The sequence below is a fragment of the Vulpes lagopus genome, chromosome 11, assembly GCF_018345385.1.
Source record: "Vulpes lagopus strain Blue_001 chromosome 11, ASM1834538v1, whole genome shotgun sequence".
Taxonomy (NCBI): Eukaryota; Metazoa; Chordata; class Mammalia; order Carnivora; family Canidae; genus Vulpes; species Vulpes lagopus.
In genome coordinates this window covers 15,257,191-15,278,524 of record NC_054834.1, presented here as the reverse complement: position 1 = coordinate 15,278,524, position 21,334 = coordinate 15,257,191, and the positions used below count along the sequence as shown (strand labels likewise).

At 35.7% G+C, this 21,334-nt stretch overlaps 1 protein-coding gene across 1 annotated transcript in view; it reads left to right on the top strand.

The window, feature by feature from the left end:
* The window catches only part of KMT2E (lysine methyltransferase 2E (inactive)), a 96,794-nt gene that overhangs the window by 1,476 nt on the left and 73,984 nt on the right, over positions 1–21,334 (top strand). The window lies entirely within an intron of this gene.

Here is a 21,334-nt window from a genome sequence, read left to right as displayed (position 1 = left end):
AATTTCCCTCTTTTGTCCTTTACAGATTCTAAAAATGGCGGCCCCAGGCTGATGTTGTGGTAATCTAATCAGCTCGGGTCCTCCACACCCCATGCAGTGCGTTTGTCTGCAGCATATTACAGGCTTATTATGTTTACATGAAAAGACTGTGCTGTTTTTCTTCCCCAAATAGTTTACAAAAATGTGTTGATTTTACTGCAAATTACAATGCTTGTGTTGATTAATTTTGTTGATTTTTTTTTCCCCTGAGAGGCAAAGAAAATGACATTACTTTCAAAAAAATAAAAATAAAAAAAACACTCAGGTAGTCTTAGAAATTTCAGTGGTGAGGGTAGGTGCTCTTAAACATAAAAGAAAATATTAAGGGTAAGAAATAGTTTTTACTTGGTTTAGTCCCAGGTGCTTTTTATTCACTGTGCTAAAGTAAGTTAAAAAGGTTTAGTAAGTATATAAGTGTAACATTTTGTGTGACTAGATGTTTTAGTTTAGAGTGAAATGTTTCCCGTCTACCTCTTGACCAATTTTGTGAGTTCTGGTTTTTGTACTCTTTCAGATTAATTTTTAGGGAGCTGTACAAACAAGCCTAAACCTGTTACTTCACTGGGTGTGGAGATGCTTGTTCTTTCCACTATTATATTTTGCATCCATTTTTCTCATGTATTTGAGCATTCCTTAAGAATTTTCTAAGTTTGTATATTTCATGAAGTGCAGCTCCACACTTTGCTGCCTTTTAAAAATTGTTTTATACCATGCTGTCATAATTATGTAAGTAGAAAAGTAAGGCTTTAGTTCTTGAGCACCCCCCCACCCCATGCCCATTTACCTATTTTGGGATGTGGAACTTAGCTGTTTTAATAACTTTAAACACCATACCATAGTACACAGGTCTTGAAGCTATTTTATGCTAATCTCAGAATCTAATAGATTGAGGCAGAAAATTAAATGGTGTCATTTAACAATATTTTAAAAAGTGGGAATGATTAGAATTCATCTCTCTAGTGGGAGGTTGATCTTTTTGGCCTGAACTGAGCAGTGGGCCATTAATGACGTTTAATGATCATTCTGATGTGGAATAACTGAAAGATGAGTGCCTTTCAATCCAGGAGTTGTTTAAAAAGGTTCAAGAGTATACACCCTTTCATGATTCTTTTATTCCACTGTAAAATCTGCTCTAATATTTACAATGGAATAAGAGAATCATGAAGATCATATATGAGCTAGTTAAGTTTCTGTTACACAAAATAATTGTAGGAACTAGAGAGTTTCATCATGGAAGACTGAGCATACAACCTTAGAATCTTTGAAATATTTTATTATAAAATGAAGTGTTCGTGGGTAGTAGGCGTTTGTGTAGGGATTTCTGGTCAATACTCATTTGTAGTATGCTCTGAGGGATCATATAAGTCTAGATCCATAACTGCTGTGTAAAGATTGTGCGTTTGTTTTATAGACTATGTGGTTAAGATCTGTGGTTCGGAAGGTTGGTACTTAGTTAACTGAGTATCTAATGTAGGAAATCAGTATATTCTTAGGAAAATTTGGTTTATGCAGCCATGGGAGGGAACACTGTCTACACCCATTGTTTTTTTCCTTCATAGTGACCTTGGGCAGGTCTAGACACACAAAGCATTTGAATTTATTTGGCTTCAAATAAACAAAACCAAGTTAGAAATTATAAGAAAAGCTGCCTTCATACTAGTACTTTTCTTCATATTGGCCTGCTTCCTTGCTTTGTTGGATTTTGTTTGCTTGTTTTAAGTATATTGTATTTTATTTTAAATGGTTACTTATAAATAACAAATACTGCCAGTGTTTGGTTTTTGTTAATGTATACTCCATTGACTATCTGTGTTTAGAATTGTAGAGGAAAATTTATTAAAAACTTAGGCATGATTTTTTATTCTCTGAGTTTTGAAGCAGTAGGTCTCTTGGGGGGAAACTAGTCAAATGGCCTTTGTTCTTAGGGTAGCTGAGTTTTGAGAGATTAGGTGTTTATCTGTTTGAGTGGATTTGTAGGAAATCATAATGTAATTGGAGAGCAGATTTTATTTTTAGAGACTATATTTTGATCATACTTCCCTTTTGTTGTCAGTGTACGTTATAGGATCCCTTTGATCTCAATTTAAGTTTAGAACCTTTGCAGAGCTCCTCCATTTCCCTTCAACTCTTTAGATCTCTAAAAACTCTTTCACAATTTTGGCTTGTCTGTCTTACAGCTTTGAGTCAGAGAATTTTTACCATGTATACCACAGTAAGCTCTAGGACTTCTTGGATATACAAATGAGGAAGTGAGGAAAACCGTTTAAAAAGTCGGGACATACCTTAGTGGTCTTAGTGAAAGTCTAACTTCTTAAATTGGTTTCTTATGTCTAAGAATAATGTACCCATTTTCATGCATCAAACCCTTACACCTATGGTTTTATTTTTAAAAGTGTGTTACGTAAATCCCAACAGTTATGCTTTTCTGGAAGTTAATACTGGGGCTTAAATGTGTGCTATCATTGAATGTTTAAAGTGGAGAAAACCAAAAGGACTTTGAAGAGCTATCAAAACCTGCTAAAGAAATATTAGTATGGAATTTTTGTTAAAGATACTGTGTTTATTTTTTTAAAAAATATTTTTATAGTGTGTAATTAGCTTTCATCTCCAAAAGATTTATTCACAGGAGAGTAGGAGCTCAATTATTTGAATTTAAAGCTTTCATTTAAGCAAACATATCTCAAATATTCAGGGTGATTAGGGACTGTTCCTTGTCATATGTTAGAATAAATGTTTAATACTTGTATTCAGGGAGAAATTTTTTTTTTAAAGATTTTGTTTATTTATTCATGAGAATACACAGAGGAGAGAGAGAGAGAGGTAGAGACACAGGCAGAGGGAGAAGCAGGCTCCGTGCAGGGAGCCTGACATGGGACTCATCCAGGGTCTCCAGGATCAGGCCCTGGGCTGAAGGCGGCGCTAAACCGCTGAGCCACCCGGGCTGCCCTAAGGAAGAATTTTTAATGTGGACTATGGAATTATTTTTACTTTATGGTAAAATTACTCTTTTGTGTTGCCTGGCAAAATAGCAAGGATACTATTTCAGATGTTGCTGTATAAATGTTAGCTCTTAGGCTGAGTTTAAAATTGGAGTGGCATACTGTCTCTTTTACTGTCTTTTTTGTAATTTACAGATGTTGGGAAGAGCCTTATTTTTCTTTTTAACATTAGAAGGATAATATGTATTACTTAAAAACTTAATGTGGAAGAGCAATATTTTTTAGCGCACCAAATCTGAAGTAAGAGTAATTAACTAAAAATCTTGCTATTGCAATTAAACAGTATTTTATAGAGGTAGGAATTAACCAAAGGAATTTTTTTGTTATTGTGAGCACTCATGCTAAGTGCTGCATTAAAAATCAAATGGTGGTGACTAAAGCTAAGTTAATTAGGTGTTATTTGTATCTTTACGAATATGAGATGTTTTGATTAACCATTAGCAACTAGTGTTTTTTACGTAAGTCAGAGTCAAGAAAATAGTTGGGTCTTATATTTCACTTGAAAATATTTTCACTTAATATGAAATCAGTTCCTTTTTCTTCATAGCTCATACGTCAAATTTTATTTTTAGATAGTTTTAGGAAAGCCATTTTTGTATTGTTAGATGAACTTTCCAGCTTTATTGGAAAATCTGATTTGATTATTTACAAGGACTATTTAAGCTGTTTGGGATCTTGGACTTTTCAGTGCAACAGGTCAATCAGAATTATTTTTTGATGTGTTGAATTAAGCTGCCATCAAAACATACTATGGCTTTTGATGCACAAATTACCTATAATATAGTAATTCATTGAAAAATCAACTACTTGGCCATTATTTGTAGTTAAAATATTTATTTTTGCATTTTTGCATTTAAAGTCTTAAATGTGAAATCTGGGTTCAAGACCGGACCTAAGGAACAAAATTTGTGCAGCTTTATTTTAGTTGTACATTGGAAGAGAGAGATAATTTTCTAGCAACTCTTAGATGTTTGCTTAATTTAGAGTTAATCCAAAGGAATAAACATCTTGGTCTTCAAGCTTATAATTGAGAAAGAACATTGAGTAATCACATCTATGTTATAGCTAACATGGTTGCAGCGTTTAAGGTCTGAGCCTGTGGCATAAAGTTAAGTAATGGAACAGTAGGATTGAGATAGTTTTGGTTTGTGGTGTTCATAAGATAATTTTAAAGTTCAAGTTCACAGAATTATGTTGTCTAACATTTTATCTGAGACCAGAAAAAATTTTAATGTTTAAATCTATTTTGACTTTCATTTTCAAAAGATATTTAAAACATAATTTTTACTTAAAGACTTGAACTGAATTTACTATGATTTATTTTAATTTACTATAATTTATTTCAGTTAAGTAAGTTTAAAGATTAAATATATTTTCCCATTTTTCTCACTGGTTTAAGAATAAGGTAAAGTCTAGTGTCAATTGTTTTTAGCAGAGAGTAAGGAATGTGGTGAAAAGAATTAAGTATTAGGATATTATCAGGGAAACAGTTTTGTTTTTTCAAAAGTTTACATATCAGAAGACTATATGAGAGAGCTAACTCTCCTAATATTTTTTCTTATTTGACAGACTAATGAAATATAATAGTTTCTATTTTCCGTTTTTACAGAGAGATTTCTTAAATTCCTCTTGTTTTTTTTTTTTTTTTTGTATGTTGTTTTAAAGAAAGACAAGTTTCAGGAATCTGAAATCCCATTTTCTCTTCAATAATGTGGCAAGAGATGGGAAGATCCTTGATGTGACTGACTCAAAGGTTGGGACTCTGCTTCATTAGCTATTAATTGATGGGGTTCTGAGCTTAATCTGGTACATAGTAGCTCTTCTTGAGAAAATAAGATTGCTCCTTTTCAAGTATTTGCTTTTCTGCTGCTTCTCTTTAAATGAAGCTGCATAATTGGCTGAATTGACACAGCTTTATTACATCTTACCATTAAGCTCCCAGGAAAACCATATTTTTCAAGCACAGACAAAAGATTAATTTAAGTAGCTACTGTTTCCCTTGCACTGTTTATTTCTACTTCTCAAAAGCCTGCTGTTTCAGGGTTTGTTTGGATGCAAGGTACAGAAATCAGCTCCAACTAGCTTAAGTAAAATATTTGTTATAAGACTGTAGGGAAATCTTGGAGAACTTTTTTGAAGAAAGTACAGTTAGACCTCACAGGAATTGGCAAGGTGTCAGTAAGCCACTGTTCTCCATCTTGATCCCTTTAATTAGCTGTGACTGGTTAAGGAGATGGTGGTAGAGTGGGTATTTATGGTGTGGGGGTGGTTTGCTTGGATAGAGAGCAAAAGAAGGACACTTAATTCATCGTAAAATAATTGCCTTTTTTCAGGGATGTTCAGATGTACTTGAGAGGGCCTGTGAAACTAAATAATTAGTATCAAACTGATGATTCCACTTTTTAATTTTAAAAATACAAATATTATATGTAAACATATATGTTGAGGAATACTGCCAAATAACTAAGGTTTTTTGTTTTAATTTTTTATTTTAAAATAGCTTCACTTACAGAAGTTACATGAACAGTGTAACACTTCCATTAAACCCTTTAATCAGATCCCCTGATTTTTTACATTGTCAATTTGCTTTATTATTTTCTCTGTACATGTAAAAAGTTAACTATTTGAGAATACATTGCATATAGGATGGTGTCTTCTACTTAAGTATGCATTTCCTGAGATCAAGTGTCTTTTCTTAACAGTGTTTAAATTCAGGAAATTTAGCAGTGAGGTAATACTTTTTATCTAGTCTATTGTCCATATTCCATTTTCATCAGCTGTCCCAATTATGCCCCTTATTAGCACTTTCCTTCTGGTGCAATCGCCAAATTCAGGATCAGAGATTGCATTTAGTGCTCAGATCTCTTTGTCTTTCATGGCATTGGCATGCTAGCATTAAACAGTGCCCCTCTGTTGGGTTTATCTAAGGTTTCTTCATGATTAGATTCAGATTTTGCCTTTTTTTTCTGGAATACTAATTAAGCAATATGTGTTTTGTTTTGTTTCTAATCATCTGGAGGCACTTAATGTTTGTTTGCCTTTTACCAGTATGTTCATTTTGATTACTTGGTTAAGATGTGGAGTAGCTTCTCCATTGTATAGTTACTGTTTCTCTTTTTGCCATTAAGTAATTTGTGGGAAGGTATTTTTGAGATTGTGTAAATATTCTGTTCCCTGTCAGACTTGCCTAGAGTTAGTGTCTATTGATGATTCTTGCCTGAATAAATTTTTACTATGTGGCTGCACATGCACCAAACTTTTTAGCAATGATTTGTGTCTGGGTAATTGGAATTGTGGGAATTTTCTTTTCTCTTCTGGTTTTCCTGTGAGACATATGGATCGCTTTTGTAATCACAACAGCTAAAAAAAAAAAAAAAAAAAAATGTAAGGAAGGAAAGTGTAGATAATTTGGATAGTATCAGATTAGTGTCAGTTTTCTGCACAAAGGGGATTTAAAATAGCTTCCTGAATGCTGGTCTAATTTAAAATTCAGAATACAGAAAATAAATAGGTTGTTAAATTATTATTTTTTAAAATTATAATTAAATAATTATTATTTTTTTAAATTATGGAGTTCCAATTCCTCATTTCATTTTTAGAATTATTGCTAAATGAGTCTTGAGTTACAGTTTGTTTAGGTTTATGATTTGCTGCTAATGCTACCATTTTGATTTCTAAAACAAGACTGAAAATATGTATTTTAATTATGATGTTATTCCCCTTTTCCATTAAAAAAATCCTTAAAGAATTATTTTGTTTTTTTTTTGTTTTTTTTTTTGTTTTTATTTTATTTTATTTTATTTTATTTTTTTTAAGAATTATTTTGAAGAAAACTTTTTTCCTGAAATTATTGAGATCAGTTTTTTTTAAGCATAAATAGAAGTTTACTCTTTTAAAAAGAGTTGGTGAGATGGTTCATTTAATACAGCAGAGCATCAAACATTTCTAACTCTTAGAACAAAGTGGTCTGTGATTTTTGGAACAAATACAATACTTGTAGAAAAGTTCAGGAGGACAAGAAATGGAAAATACTTATTCAGACTTTAGTTACATTATAATGATACTTTTATCAATCTGGCATGTTTCCTTTTAGTGATAGCAAAATGTTGGTAGTGAATTTGGATGATAATTTGAATATTTTACTGATTTAAACCCTCGGTAACATGTGGAATGAAAATTACTAATTTCTTTGGAAATTTTCAAAGAAAATTGGGAAAAAATTCTGAGACTTTGTGAATACTTGCACAGTGGAGGTTATATTCTCTAAAACTTCAACTTTCCTTCTGAGAAATTTAAGGTCATATTTCAAAATAGGATTAATAAGATGATACACCTGCATCTTAGCATCTTGTAGGTGCTTAATTATGATTTAAAATTCATTTCAGGGCAGCCCCAGTGGCTCAGCGGTTTAGCGCCGCCTTTGGCCCAGGGTGTGATCCTGGAGACCCGGGATTGAGGGATTGAGTCCCACGTCGGGCTCCCTGCATGGAGCCTGCTTCTCCCTCTGCGTGTGTCTCTGCCTGTGTGTGTATCTCTCTGTGTCTCTTGTGAATAAATAAATAAAATCTTAAAAAAAATACATTTCAATCAACTGTATTTGTGTCTTAAGAGAATGAAAGTTCAGTTTGTAGCACTACTAAAAAATATTCTATTGTCTTCAAAAAGTACAGAGTGAGAGGTGCAAAAACAAATACCATGATGAATTTAAGTACTTTCTTTTTAGGCCACAGCCTGTGTCCTGGATATGTAAAGTAGCATCCTATTGACTGAAGTTAAGAAACTACAGTTAGAATTGACTTGTGAGATGCTTTAGTTAAGTATTTTTAATTTTGGCCCAGGGACCACATGTATTATTTACATGGAGTGCTTACTAAAACAAACATTCTTGGGCCCCATTCTAGACCTACTTAATCATATCTAGTGGAGCCTTGAATTTGCATTTTAGTTACTAGTCTCAGCTGATTTTTACACTGTTCTACCTCTTCCCTTTTATTTTACAAATAGACCAAATTCCAGGGAGATTAAATAATTTTCCCTAGGTCATATAGTTAAATAGTGGTTGACCGAGAATTAAAATTTAGGTCATAATTCTTGATACTTTAAACTTTTCCAAGAAACCATGATGACTGTCCTCTTGAGAAGTCAGGCCACTATTTTTAGATTCTCTGAATGAAGGAATACTAGTTTTTGTGCAGTGTCATGTGACAAACTCTAGGTTTTGTGTTTTTGTACATCCAAATTTGGGACAATCTATTGGTTTCCAGAATCCACATGTTATTTGCATAAAAGTCTTGGATTGGAATTTAGCAGTACAAATTGTGATCAAGTTGTGGTGAGCCTTGAATGCCAGGATAAAAGATAATGGACTTTATGGGAGAGCTACTAAAAAATCTGCTTTGGGGAATGACAGACTGGTACATGATTATTTATTATCTGCCCTAATTCTTAAGATTATAAAAGTGGTGATATATGGTTATTAAAAGAGCTCAAAACAATAGAGGCAATATTGCACAGGCTTAATAGTAGAAACTAGAATCATAATCAAACCAGATTGTATTGCCTCATGATCTTGGGCAAGTTGCTTATCTTTTGGTGCTTTAGTTTCTTGATCTGCAAAACTGAGATAATAATAGAGCCTATTTTATAGCGTCGTTTTGAGAATTCAGTGAGTTAATACAAGTACAATTCTTAGTAAGCTCTTCAGCTGTTTGTGTTGTAGCTGTTTCTGGAAAAAAGTGAGTTTCTGACTCCATTGCTATTGTCTCTCGTGCTGCGGTGATCACTATTTATGGCTTATTTATATATTCATATATAGTATTTTTCCTGAAGCATTTTATGTAGATACTATAGAAGACTCTTTAACCTTCATTTAAAAATTATTACTGCCAGGGGTGCCTGGGTGGCATAGTCGGTTAGGTGTCTGACTCTTGGTTTCAGTTCAGGTCATGATCTCAGGGTACTGAGATGGAGCCCTTCCTTGGGCTCCACTCAGCATGGAGTCTGCTTGAGTTTCTCTCCCTCTCCCTGTCCCCCTCCCGCTCATACTCTCTCTTTCTCTGTAAAACAAATAAATCTTGGGGCGCCTGGGTGGCTCAGTTGGTTGAGCGTCTGCCTTTGGCTCAGGTTGTGATCCCGGGGTCCTGGGATTGAGTCCTGCATCAGGCTCCTCGCAGGGAGCCTGCTTTTCCCTCCTCCTATGTCTCTGCCTCTCTCTGTGTTTCTCCTGAATAAATAAAATCTTTTAAAATGATAAATACATCTTAAAAAAATAATTTGTACCAATTGCATGTTGAATGATGTAAACTACTCTGTGCTGCTTCCACTAATTGCTCATAAGAGTCATGTTTGTTTCCAAATTCACTAATCCCATTGTACTTGTGTTTATATTATTAAATATAACATAAACCAATGATAAATGAGGGTGAAGAGAGAATTAATTAAATGAAAACTAAATTAACTACTTTGGAAAACTTGTTAAAAATACACTAATTGCTAAAGAAAGTTGTTAGGTGTGGGTAAGGTAACTAAAAGAAAATGGGAGAAAATAATGCAAATACAACTCTAGAAGGAAGTCTGCATTCACATTGCTCCACAGATATCTAAGTAATTTCTTGCTTTGAAATAATCTAAAACCAAAAACTGTAGGCAATGCATCAACAGATGTGGTTTATACAAGAATGAGAACCCAAAATTCCAAGTAGGGGAGCCATGTTCAAAGAGAACATTTTGGCCTGATGTTAAAATATTGCTGAATGGTACTTTAAATTAAAAATACAATGTTTAAGATGTATATAATTTTTAAATATTTTTAAAAAAGATTTTATTCACGAGAGACATTGAGGGAGAGAGAAAGGTGGGGGGCGGGGGGGCGGGGGGGGAACAGACTGAGGCAGAGGGAGAAGCAGGCTCCATGCAGGGAGCCCGACGTGGGACTCAATCCCAGGTCTCCAGGATCACACCTTGGGCCGAAGGCGCTAAACCGCTGAGCCACCTGAGCTGCCCATAAGATATATATAATTTTTAAGTGATTCTCCATGTTATCTGATTTTGATGAACTCACAAATTTCAAGTTTTGTTTTTATATATATATAAATGCAGATTTTTTTTTTTTCAATCCAAAAAGAGATGAATCCTATATTTGGTAGTTGTTTTTTGTTTTGTTTCGTTTTTTGTTTTTGTTTTTGTTTTGTATCTTGGAAATCTTAAAATGCTCTTTCATGCTGACATCTTGATTTCAGACTTTGGTCTCCAGAGTTGTTGTTTGGTGGTCATGTGTTGCAGCATCCTTAGGAAACTAATACATTCCTCAATTCCAATTACCCTCGATGAAGCCCAGTGCTAGACAGCACACATGCACTGCACACACATACACCAAATAAAAATAATTAAAATGCTATTTCAGAATCTGTGATTTATCCACCGGGTTTTATAGGGTTCTATCTATATGGAATGACAGATTTCAAGTATTTGTGGAATTAAATACATGCATTGATCTATCAAGATCCAATAACCTTTATTATCTTGTGAGATTTCTTTGGACTCTTCTAACAATTAATGTTGTAAACTAGATTCATTTAGTGAAACTAAATTCATTTAGTGAAATGTTGAATGCCTTCTGTGTGAAAGCATTATGGTAGCTACTAATTTTGGCTTGCTGATCTTGCACATATTTCCTAAGGGAAGTAACTGATAATTGTGTTGGCTAATAACCCTGGGATCAGTTTGTGTGGTTTTCAAATTTTAGCCTGTAATTGTTTGATATATTGTAACATGGTTGCTATATGTTAGTAATAACCTATTAATTATACACTAATGTAGTAGCTTTTTGATTTTTGAATTCCAAGTAAAAACTGGCAGATCTTATGGACTTGGTATTGTGCCAAAGGACAAAAGTTCTTTTATTGTGTAATTACTTTGAGAATATCTTATTTATCATTTAAATTTAATCCAGAATGATTTAAAAGGAGATTTAAAAGGAGTCTGCTGGTATAGCCTAAACTCTCACAGGGAGTTTAAATTTGATGCTTCTTATATCCTGAAGTAAATGGTTCATTAAGGATTTTGAGAACAGTATTTCTAGTTTAGCCCCTAACTTTACACAGCAATTTTTTTCATGCACCAATGAGTTTTATAAGGGTGGCCAGTCAGCTTAGTACATGTTGATTTTTTTTTTAAGGTTTTATTTATTTATTCATGAGAGACACAGAGAGAGGCAGAGACACAGGCAGAGGGAGAAGCAGGCTCCATGCAGGGACCCCGATGTGGTACTTGATCCTGGGACTCCAGGGTCATGCCCTGGACCGAAGGCAGATGCTCAACCACTGAGCCACCCAGGTGTCCCCATGTTGATTGTTTTTTATTTATGTACGTACATAATGTTTTCTCTCTGGAAAGACAGGTCTTTAAAATTAAGTTGGAAAGTGAAAGTAGATGTAGCCTATCTCATAGCAAAAATACTGGTCAATAATAGCGCTTGTATCTAACCAACTTCATAGGTGATTTCAATTTTTTCCTTTATTGTATAGTTTCTCAGTGATTATATGCCTGCTCAAGACAGGCTACTCTAAAAGCTTGAACAAGACATGTAATAAGTTAGTAAAGTCTGCATATCTGAGTAATTTTCTTAATGGAGGCTTAGATCTACTAATTGCATAATTCGTTTTTGGGAGTGAGATGTATGGACGTTTTTTTTTCCCCCTAAACTTCAGCTCTCTAGTTGTTACGCACTGGTCCTTTTATTCCCAGGTTTTTGTTTTTGTTTCTCTATTTATATTAACAAATAAAGAGGAACAAGTTGATCATTGACTACTGTAAGTCTTGGGATTAAAAGGATTGGGGAAATGTAGAAATAAATGGTTTAAACACAGCAAGTATTTTTTCTTACTCATTCTGCTTGTCTCGCTGATTTGCTGAATACTTAGAAATTACTCTTTTTTTTTTGGACTTAAGATTTTCATAGTAAGTATTTTAAACGTGAAATTTTAAGATCTTTTCAGATATTGACAATAATAGAGCTGCTTGTTTTTTCACTATTTAAGTGGCTTCAGTGGTCAACATTTTTGTGACTGGGATTGAGTAAATTATCATTGGTTTGAATAATAGGAACTTCATGCCTTTAATTCTAAAAGAGAAGGCACTAACGTTGATAACTAACTCTGCAAGGTAGATATTTTACTCCTTTTTTTTTTTTTAAGATTTTATTTATTTATTCATGAGAGGCACAGAGAGACAGGCATAGGGAGAAGCAGGCTCCATGCAAGGAGCCCAACATGGGACTCGATCACACCCTGGGCTGAAGGTGGTGCTAAACCACTGAGCCAGCCAAGCTGCCCATATTACTCATTTTTCATAAGAGGCCTGGGGAGACTCAGGATCACATAGTTAAAGAGTGACTGATCAAGGGGCACCTGGCTGGTTCAGTTAGTTAAGCATCAGACTCTTGATTTCAGCTCTGGTCATGATCTCAGGGTTGTGAGATAGAGCCCTGAATCAGGCTCTGCGCTGTGTGGAACCTGCTTAAGATTCCTCCCCACCCCCACTGCCATTTGTTCATTTGTTCTCTTAAAAAAAAAAGAGAGAGAGTGATCTAGAATTTGAATTCAGGTCATTTGAAAAAAATCATAGCTCTCTATTGATCCTTATAAAGTACTAATTTTTGGCTAAGTAATGAGAATATACAAATCATTATCAAAGGCAATTACTTAAAGCTACTCTGAGATACCTTTGATTTATGTTAGATTGCCCTAGCTCATTAAAAGGGCCTTAAGGGCAACCTAATTTTGTTTACTGCTCATTCTCTAGCACATATAGCAGTATCCAGAACATAGTATATGCTCAGTAAATACATTAAATAGATAAATATGAGTTTTTGTTTTTGTTTTTTTTACATTTTTGATTACTAGAATAGTTGCCCTATAAGCTGGGGAAGAAGTGCTGAAAAACATGCAAGATTTTGTCCATTGTTTGGACGAATGGTGACAAACTGGAAGTGTTAATGATTATTGGAAATTACTCAGATGACGAAGATGTTGGGGCGGGGCTTGGAAACTTAGAAGGAATCTGAAACACTGGGGAGGCACAAAAGGCTAGGTGAGCAAATGTAATAGAGGGCTGGAAAACAAGGATTAAATAGAGAACTGGGAGGGTGGGGTACTAACAAAAATGAATGGAAAGTATATGGAAGAGATTCAGTTTGAACATTTGATTTTTGCAGGGATGGGAGATACTTGAGTAGATACATGTCCTGTAGATGGTTAGGAATTGGAAATCAAACTGGAATGAATGGTGAAATCCAAGGTTGTTGGAGACTAATAATGGAGAGGATTGAGCTTTGAGAGACACCACATTTTATAAGTAGTAAGAGACGGGATGCCTGGGTGGCTCAGCGGTTGAGTGCCTGCGTGATCCCACAGTCCCAGGATCAAGTCCCACATCGGGCTCCCTGCATGGAGCCTGCTTCTCCCTCTGCCTGAGTCTCTGTCTCTCTGTGTGTCTTTCATGACTAAATAAATAAAATCTTTAAAAAATGTGATAAGTGAAAGAAAAAATTATAAAGAACCAAAAAAGTTCCAAAAGGAAATCAGTGATGTTCTTCTGTGGCAGGTATTTTAAGATTTATTTCTGTTCATCTAAAGGGGGAGGTGGGCATTGAATGTGTTAGGCTAAGGAAAAATGTGATTTAGTCAAGACTAATTTAGGTAGTATCTAAACCTAAACCATTTTAGGCATTGATAGATAAAACATAAATATCTCAGTTCTTGGTATAGGCTAAAGTAGATGATCCAGTTTTGGAAGCTAAGCATCTATTTTTTTTTTTAAGATTTTATTTATTTATTCATGAGAGACACAAAGAGGCAGAGACACAGGCAGAGGGAGAAGCAGGCTCCATGCATGGAACCCGACATGGGACTCGATCCCAGGTCTCCAGGTCTACATCCTGGGCTGAAGGTGGCACTAAACCGCTGAGCCACCCGAGCTGCCCGGAAGCTTAGCATCTAATAGCTAATTCAAAATAATGGGTCAAAATGTAAGCTAGTCGCTTAAAAATATATAATACATTCTTTGGAAGTTAAGAAATTAATGTGAAACAGGCTTTATAGCTGGGATAGTTTTTTAGGTAACCTGGCCAAAGTTTTGTTTATAGTTGAGAGTACTGCCCTCAGGAGGTTGATCTGCTTAAAGACCTCAAAGCTAGTTATATAGAAAAAAAGTTTACGTTGAGAAGTTGAGAAGGCTTCCAAGAAAGCATAGTACTTTAATGATCCTTGAAGGTTTAATAAGATTTTTGTTGGGTGGGATGGATATATGTAAAGGAATATTACTTTAGAAAATTTGAAGGAGGGGCACCTGAGTGGCTCAGTTGGTTGTCTGCCTTTCCCTAAGCTCATGATCCCAGGGTCCTGGGATGGAGCCCCGTATCAGGCTTCTTGCTCAGCGGAGAGCCTGCTTTTCCTCTCCCTCTGCTGCTTTCCCCTATGTGTGTGTGCTCTCTCTCTCTCTCTCTCTCTCTCTCTCTTTCTCCCCAAAATAAATAAATAAAATCTTAATAAAGAAAATTTGAAGGGGAATGAGCAGAGATATGCCAACAATAGCAAAAAGACTGGCATAATCAGAGGATTTAGCATGGAACAGGGTAACTTGTTAATGTCAAGATTAGGAACTTAACTGTAATTGCTGTAAGCTACTGTGCTTTTTTGAAGAGGGCAAAATTAGGATACTAGTGGACTTTGAAGTATACCTGTTCACTGTCTAAGCAACTGTTATAAAATAAAGGCTAGAGGAAGTGCTTTTTTAAGAAATACGACATCCAGGGCACATCCTAGACCTACTAAATCAGAATCTCTGGGAGTGAAGCCTAGCAATCCATCATTTTCAACTCCCAGCCCCAAGTATATGAAAAGTAGCAGTTTGTGGATTTATGTTTGAGGATCACTGGTTTAAAGGTCAAGTTAGAATAGGGAAAGAGACCACTTAGAAAATTACTCAGCCCAGGTCTGAGATAATAAAATATAGACAGTAGAATCTGAAAGATTTATTTAAATCCTGTTAATTAGATTTGATACACATTGTTTTTAAATAGGGAAGTAAGACACAAGATCTCCAATCTGAAAGAAATGATGAAAATAGTGGTTGAAGGAATACTCAGTTAATCCTGGAGAGGATATTGTTTTATGTGAGACTAGAATGAACAATGAGAGAATAAAATTATTATCAATTTTAATTGTTTCTGTCAAAAATTATGCCCTTACTTGGTGGAATACTTATTTAAAGGCTGAAAAAGCCAGAATGAACCAGTCTAATAGATTGACTAAAAGATGAATGCAGGTTTTTTATTGTTTTTGTTTGATTTTTAATTACAGTAGACTCTAACACTACTTTTTTGGAAGCTTATTTTTTTCTTTTCTGCTTTGGTCAGGTAGAGTTTACCAGTGAAATAAGTTTTTAATGTCACATGTTGAGTCAGTAAGTATTTTCCTCTGGCAAGTGATTTTGGAACTATTCTCCAGGAAGCTCTAGGCTTTTCATGGAACCTAACTGGTAGGTGGGATGATGTACAGGCAGGAACATTCCCCTGCCATCCTCTTTAACCACAGGCATAGCAAATATGAGGTACAAATGCCTACCGTACCTGTTAGCAGACATTACTGATTGCTTGAGGCCTTCTCCCATTGTATTTGGCTGTGGCCTCCTTAACATAGTACTTCAAGGTGACATTAGCTATCTTTGGGAAAAGCATAGGGGGATTCAGGCTATTTTCATCCTGGAATCAAAATACATGCTTAGATTTCAGTGTTAAAGTTCATTCATAAGAAATTTTCTATCCTACTCAAAGGTTTGAAGGCCTCGATTTTAATGTCATCTTTTAAAATTAAATTTTAATGTAGATTTACATGCATTTGTAAGAAATAATACAGAGAAAATGTTTTTCCTTTACCCAGTTTCCCTCAATGGTAACGTTTTGCAAAACTGTAGTACAATGTCACAACCAGAATATTGATACTAAAATCTGCCCCCTTTTTTCAGATTTCTCCAAGTTTAGTTCTCTGCATTTTTATCACTTAGGTAGATTCCTGTATCCACTACCACAGTTAAGATACAGAACAGTTCCATCTCCACAAGAATCCCTAGTGTTGCTCTCTTAGAACCACACTAATCTGTTCTCTGTTTCTATAATATGTCATTCAAGACTCTTATGTAGGGATCCCTGGGTGGCGCAGCGGTTTAGCGCCTGCCTTTGGCCCAGGGCGCGATCCTAGAGACCCGGGATCGAATCCCACATCGGGCTCCCGGTGCATGGAGCCTGCTTCTCCCTCTGCCTGTGTCTCTGCCTCTCTCTGTGTGTGTGTGTGTGACTATAATACATAAATAAATAAAAATTAAAAAAAAAAAAAGCTGAGAAGCAAAGATATACTTAAAAAAAAAAGACTCTTATGTAAATGGAATTATATGGTATATGATCTTTTGGGGATTGGCTCTTCTATTGCACTCAACATAATTTCCTTGATATTTATCCAAGTTGTTGCATGTATCAATAGTTCCTTTATTTTGCTAAGCAGTGTTCCATTTAATGTCATTTTCCCATTTGGAAGCTACCACATAGGACATGCAGCTTCAGACTTTTTCTTTTAAATCTGCAGAACATGTTGTCTCTGATTTTGTTTGTTAATGTCCCTGATCCTGTTTTCTCCTAATATCTTGGTCCCCAACTCCATGAGGACTACTGGGAGCACAGTTTAAAAATTATTGATGTAGGGAGCACAGTTTAATTACTAATATAGATAGCATTTTTTTTTTTAAACAGAAGAGAGTTGTAGAACCCATGAAGTATGTGGAATTAAGTTTGAAGAATCTTTTTCTTCTGCACTTGTATATTGAGCAGTAAATTCTAAGATATGTAGTCATGGGCCATATGGCAAGTAGAAAGTGGCAATAGGTAACTGCTTTAGAAGGAAATAGCTTTTGTTATTCTCAGGTATGAGTAAAGACTAAACTCATCCTAAGACCAGTTTTGTGTGTATAGGAAACAAATTGTACATCTGTACCCAGAGACTCTAACCTGTCAACTCTGTTGACAATCACTGAATTGCTATTTTATTTTATTTTTTTAAGATTTTATTTTTATTTATTCATGAGAGACACAGAGAGAGAGAGAGAGAGAGGCAGAGACACAGGCAGAGGGAGAAGCAGGCTCCTTGCAGGGAGCCCTACGTGGGACTCGATCTCGTGTCTCTAGGATCAGGCCCTGGGCCAAAGGTGGCGCTAAACCGCTGAGCCACCCAGGCTGCCCCTCAATTGCTATTTTAAAAAGCCACGTTTTACTAGACTTTACACTGTTGTTTAGTGATCTCAAACACTTTGGGGAGATGACAAATACTATTAAAAAGTAATAGCATGGTGCATTAAAAAACTGATAATATTGGGGCACCTGAGTGGCTCAGTCGGTTAAGCATCTGCCTTTGGCTCAGGTCATTCATGGTCATGGGATCGATCCTACATCAGACTCCCTGCTCAGTGGGGAGTCTGCTTCTGCCTCTCCCCTGCTTGTGTGCATGATCTCTCGCTCTCTCTCAAATAAATAAAATCTTAAAAAAAAAAAACCTGATGGTATTGAAATTAATTATTTTAACTTTTAGACGCTTTGGGATGGGAAAGGAGGAATGTACAAGTACTTTAGCTGGTTGCTGAACTGGTGTTTAGAAGTTTTCCCAAAACCCTGGTAGAAAAAATGGTACCTCATTATATAATGCCAGACAAATAGTTTACTATATAGTGTTTATACATGTATTTTTTTTTAATTAATGGATTTCATCTTTTAGAACAAGTTTAGGTTCACTTCAGAACTGAGAGGAAAGTGTAGATTTCCCACCTGCCTCCTCCCCACACAAGCACAGCCTTCTTCATCAGTGTTCCTCATTATTATGGTACATATGTTACATTCGATGAACCAGCTTTGAAACATCATTATAAACCAAAGTGCTTATAGTTTACATTATGGCTCACTCTTTGTCTTCAAAGGTTTCTTTATCTTTATTTAAAAAAAAAAAACATTTTATTTGTTTATTCATGAGAGACACGGGGGAGGGGGGGCAGAGACACAGGCAGAGGGAGAAGCAGGCTCCATGCAGGGAGCCCGATGCGGGACTCGATCCTGGGACTCCAGGATCATGCTCTGGGCTGAAGGCAGGCACTAAACCGCTGAGCCACCCAGGGATCCCGGTTTCTTTATCTTTAAAAGTTATTCTTCTTGATACTTTAATACCTTTTTTTAAAAAGTTTATTTATTTTGTTAGTAATCTCTATACCCAGCATGGGGCTCAAATCCACGATCCTGAGATCGAGTGTCACACATTCTTCTGACTGAGCCAGCCAGGCGCCCTGGTCAGAAATTCTTAATAGTTTACATGACTTTTACAAGTGTAATAATTGAGAATTATTCTCTAGTACTTATCTTTTTTAATTTTTTAATTTTTATTTTTTTAGATTTTATATATTTACTCATGAGAGAGACAGAGAGAGGCAGAGACATAGGCAGAGGGAGAAGTAGGCTCCCTGTGGGAGCCCAGTGTGGGGCTCAATTCCAGGACCCCAGAATCTTGACCTGAGCCAAAGGCAGACTCTTAACTGCTGAGCCATCCAGGTGCCCTCTAGTACTCATTTTTTTTTTTTTTAAGATTTTATTTATTTATTCATGAGAGAGACAGACAGGCAGAGACATAGGAATTGAGAGGAGAAGCAGGCTCCATGCAGAGAGCCCGATGCTGGACTCGATCCCATCCCTGGACTCTGGTCTGGGGTCACGCCCTGAACCAAAGGCAGACGACAACCGCTGAGCTACCCAGGCATCTCTCTAGTGCTCATCTTTTAAGGACTTTTACTAAATATTTAATTCCCAGAAATTTTATCTGATCAGCATAGCTAACACTGAGTGCCACACACAGTTTTTGAAACAATTCGGAAATATGTTCTGTGATTGTTCCTCTTGACAGATAAGGAGCTAGGGCTTAAAGTAACCATTATTATTTTTTTTTTCTTTTTTTTTTTTAAAGTAACCATTATTAAGTGGCAGGCTGTGAAAGCTGAGGCATTGCTACTTTGATATTGAGTTTAGTAGTAATGATTGAAATTGTACTATGATACAGTGAAACTGAAACTGTTAAGAACCGGAAAATATACTTTTTGAATATTGAATTTTATTCTTTTTAAAGATTTTTATTATTTATTTACTTATGAGTGAGAGACAGAGACATTGGCAGAGGGAGAAGTAGGCTATGCCGGAGCCTGATGTGGGACTCGATTCCAGGACCACAGGATCACAACCTGAGCCAAAGGCAGATTCTCAACTACTGAGCCACACAGATATCCTGAACGTTGAATTTTATATGTAGGTTTTCATTTTTCAAGTAGGTCCACCAACATTAACCCTGACTATAAACAATGATTTTCCTAAATAGAGATTTTATTTGCTATAAAAATATTGTAGGTTGGTGAAATTCTTTGTTTCTAGGAACAGAGTAGTTATTAAAGGGAGACTCAAGTTAAAATTTAACTGGTTAGATAGGTGGTCTTTGCTTAAGTAGTTTTGTATGAGAATTTGAGTTATACTTCTGCAGACTAGTAATCTCAAATTTGGAATATGGTTCCTTTCACTTCAGGTGTTTGTTTAATCTCTCTTCTTTTTGAGAGAGGCAATTGTTAATTTTTTTCCTCCTTTCTGTAAATTCTAGGTCATTTATTTTACCAATCATGTAGCAAATTTTAATTTCAGGCAAACTAATATGTAGGTTCTGGAATCAGACTGCTAGGGTCTTGATTCTGCTATTTATTAGCTATGGAACTTGAAACAAGTTTAATCTCTACATTGTCTATAAAATGGGGATAATAAATGTACTTAAACCATAAATTCATTGTGAGGATTAAGTATTTTAAGCGCTCAGTATTTGTTACTGCTGTTTTAACCTGTGGGGAGATTTGAGTATCAGGTAAGTGCTTATAGAGCACTATCTGATACTAATATTAACCTAGTTGGAGAAATAATTCATTCTGTTGTCAAAGTTATTTTATGTTGCTTTTTGCAATTTGATATTTATTCTGTTTTTTCAAGAATAATCTGTTAATATACTTTTGATTATAAGGTTTAAACTGTTAAGATCGTCAAGCTAACCTACCTCCATTTATTGTGGAAGCCCAGAGTAGTGAAATGTCTTGTCCAAAGTTTCATAGGTAATAACTTGGTAATAGATCTTGATCAGCCTGTATTTTTTTTTTAATTGTATCTTACTCAACTGCTACAGAGTAAAGAAATCTTAAATTTATAGGGCAGTTTAATTTCTCTTAGGTATGTGATCCCTCACAATTTCTTTCAAATTTCTTTATTTCATTTCCATTAGTAGTTTAGCCAAAAATTCACCAGCTTATCAGTGATACATATCCAAAACATAAACATTGATTTAATTTTAGTATTAAGAGCTCTGTATAAGGTACTTATAAAGGGCAGAAAGATAATAAATGACTCTTCAAAGAGATTATATTAGATTGAGAACTTTTTTTTTGTAATTTTAGAAAAAAAATTCCTCATACTTCCTTCTGCTTTTTGGGTGTACAATATTTATCTTTTCAGCAGTAGTTTTTGTTTTCTGGACAAGGTCTTTTTTTTTTTTAATTTTTTATTTATTTATGATAGTCACAGAGAGAGAGAGAGAGGCAGAGACACAGGCAGAGGGAGAAGCAGGCTCCATGCACCGGGAGCCCGATGTGGGATTCGATCCCGGGTCTCCAGGATCGCGCCCTGGGCCAAAGGCAGGCGCCAAACCGCGGCGCCACCCAGGGATCCCTCTGGACAAGGTCTTAAAAGCCGCCTCAGCCTTCCAGTTTTTCTGTTAGACTGTTTGGTAATTGCTTTTCCTAGCTTTTTATTTTTATTTTAAGATTTAATGTATTTATTCATGGGAGACAGAGAGAGAGTCAGAGACATCGGCAGAGGGAGAAGCAGGCTCCCCAAAGGGAGCACGATGCGGATTTGATTCTGGAACTCTGGGATCACAGCCTCAGCCAAAGGCAGACGCTCAACCACTAAGCCACCCAGGCATCCTGCTTTTCCTAGCCTTTTTTTTTTTTTTTAAGAAAACTTTCTTTTGAAGATTTTATTTATTTATTCACGAGAGACATAGAGAGAGAGAGAGAGGCAGAGAACACAGGCAGGAGGAGAAGCAGGCTCCATGCAGGGAGCCCAACGTGGGATTCGATCCTGGGTCTCCAGGATCAAGCCCTGGACTGAAGGCGGCGCTAAACCGCTGAGC